The sequence below is a fragment of the Xenia sp. Carnegie-2017 genome, unplaced genomic scaffold, assembly GCF_021976095.1.
Source record: "Xenia sp. Carnegie-2017 unplaced genomic scaffold, XeniaSp_v1 HiC_scaffold_14, whole genome shotgun sequence".
Lineage (NCBI taxonomy): Eukaryota > Metazoa > Cnidaria > Anthozoa > Malacalcyonacea > Xeniidae > Xenia > Xenia sp. Carnegie-2017.
Window position 1 is genome coordinate 5,204,140 of NW_025813447.1, and position 2,929 is coordinate 5,207,068.

Sequence of the window (2,929 nt, forward strand, 5' to 3'; positions counted from 1 at the left end):
AGAGGTTATGAGGTAATACCGAATGCTATTGTGAAAGTTATTAATGCTCGAGATGTAGAATCAAAAGTAAAACCTAAAGGCGATGGAATAAAAAAGAAATTTCTTAGTTTTAACTTTCTTTTTGCTCTTATGTTCATGCGAATCATAATGACAAAAACCAAAATCCTAACCAAACAACTGCAGGAGGAGGAGCTAAATACAGTAGATGCACTTAACCTGATTGATGCTACAGTAAAAAACCTTAGACAAATTCGAAGTGACGAGAACGGATTAGACTCGGAAATAGAGGCAATGGTTGCATTTGGAACCAAAGTAGGAATAGACGTAATGGCAGAATACACCATCGATCAAGAAAGCCACCCAAACGAATTGGCGAGCATTCCGAAATAGCAACAGAAATATCAATTAAAGATTTCTACCGAAAGGAAATGAACTTGGTTCTAGACTCACTTATTACCGCGTATACCGATAACATTAAAGATTGCATCGACAAAATAAAACCTCTTGGAGAGAGCTTACAGCTGCCGCAAGAAAGGCCGATGGCTGAAACAGTTAATGAAATGTGTAGTCTTTTCCACCGGCGGTAAAAGATGTTAATGCAGAAATACTGCTGTCTGAGTTGGAAATTTTCAATATTATTGTGTCATCACAACTTAAATCAGAACCCAAATCCCTTCAAGACGTTGCGTTATTTGCTTTCAAACACAAAAACGTCTTTCCAACGGTGTGCATGGCGTATCAACTATTGCTGACCGCTCCAGTGTCCATGGCAAAAGATGAAAGGTGTTTCAGCAAGCTTAAGATTGTCAAAAACTGCCTGAGATCCACAATGAAAGATACGCGATTAAATGACTTAATCGTTTTTGCATGTGAAAAAGATCTTACGGACAATGTTGACTTAAATATTATTTTAAAAAATTGGGCAACTGCAAAGATGCGAAAACTGCCATTAAAGATTTAATAGTACGCTAAAGTGCGTTCTGCCACAAGAATACAACATGTATTACGAAAATATAAAGTGTAAGTACTGTTCCATATAATCTGCAGGGCATCTTGTGTTCTTTCAGGGCAATTTCATCCCCAGCCCCCCCCATTAGAAAGGTGCTAGTTTCACCCCTGCATGTGACCTTCCCTTCAGTCTCTGCGGTAGTCTGCATAATGAGATGGCTGTCGTAGCGCCGCAGGTTGTGAAAGACAACCGGTATGGTTGTCGTCTTCGGGCTGAGCCACAACTTCAGGTTGCACTCATTGTGGGCCGCACCTCGGTACTTGCCCGTAATGTGGCAGTAGTCTCGCACGAAATCGCCTTCGAGGAGCTTGCTGCAGACGTGGCAATTTGTGACTTTCGTGTGGCTCCCCCAGTCCTTTCCTGTCATGTACATAGGCTCGGGGTTAGCCAACACCGTCTTGATCTTACGCTCTTCTTCTTGGAGCGCTTCCAGGAAATGCTTGGCTGCTTCGGGCCCTCGGTAGAGCTGCGGTGGCTGAGTTTTCCCCTCGGAACGGACGACTATGTACGATCAGCCGCATGCCTCGTGCTTGTAGGTTTTGCTGGGTGCCGCTCTTTTCAGGGTTAAGCGCGGGGCCCTCGATTTTGCTGACCAGACTCTCAAAGTCGGCGTAGAATATGAAGGGCGCTTTGAGCTGCTTGTGGTAGTTCTCAAAGCGGATTTTGTTGTTTTTTCCGGGGGTTGGCATTCTGATGGCAACCGCGGCCTGGTTGATGCCTCGACATTCAGGCTTGTGCTCTTCCAGCAAATCCTGCCTGGTGAAGCCGTCAAGGCAACGCTCACAGAAGTGCAGCCGGTGGCCATCCTTCGATTCCCGGTTGAGAAGGCGGTTGAAGTCCTTGATCCAAGTGTAGTGGTGTTTCTCGGGGTTTTTCGAATCCGAGACGAGAAAGAGATTCACAGTCTTACGGGCTCCCTCTACTTTTCTCAGACGACAAGGAGCAACGCCGCCTTCCCAACCGTACACGTTGATAGCAAGGTCATTCTGACGCTCTACTCGTTCGAGCTGGGAGAGCGGTGTGGGTGCGCTCACCCCTACAAAGTCAAGGCCGTCTTCAGTGGGATACTTGCTCGGCCGTTGCGGATTTCTAGCTGCCGGAAACCGCGCTGCCCTTAGAGATCAGCGGAGGCAGTCGTCGTGTTTGTTTTTCACGTTGACGATCGTCTTCTTATTCTTGACCGTGGTGGGGAGAGGAAGGTATGAGCCTCCACGTAAAGGCTGGTAATGAGCGATGTCAAGCCAGAGTGTTTTGACACGATCCACTATCCACCCAGACCCTTCCCGAGTGAACTTTTCCAATCTCTCCAGGATTGTTGGGAAGGCTTCATGTAGGGCTTGCGTAATCTCATGCGCCTGTAGCAGCGTGATCTGCTTTGTCCGGAACACTAGTGCTTGAAGCACTTCAGAACCATTTGCTTCATCATTCCGAAGCTCAACCTCTACATCCAACTGAAACTTAACTCCTCGTAGAGCTAGTAGCTCCTCGACGAGTTTGCGTTTGATGTAGGGCTAGGCAATTTTGAGGAAAGACATCAAGTCTTGTTCAGAGGGGTGTCCCTTTGGCACCTGAATTTTCCAGGAATTCTCCCGCCTTCCCTTAACCGCCTCATATGAAGTCCGCAGTATTCACCTATGGAGCTTCGCCCACATGTGGTGAGCTTTCCGGGTAAAAACCACGCACACTTGTTCTTGCCCTGCCTCATGATAATGTGTTAAGACATATAGTCTATGAGAGTATATCTCCCTAAATAATAGACCCCGACAGCCGGCCGCCCGGGCGCGCGGCGTGGGCCAGCCGTCTTCTGATTTTTGTGGCGATATATGTGCTTACTATGTGCTTACTATGTGCTTACTATGTGCTTACTATGTGCTTACTATGTGCTTACTATTACTATGTGCTTACTATGTGCTTACTATG

General features: G+C 46.7%; 1 pseudogene; it reads right to left on the minus strand.

The window, feature by feature from the left end:
- Positions 1–742: 742 nt before the first annotated feature.
- On the minus strand, positions 743–2,714 carry LOC124435113 (annotated as a pseudogene).
- Between the last annotated feature and the right edge of the window lie 215 nt (positions 2,715–2,929).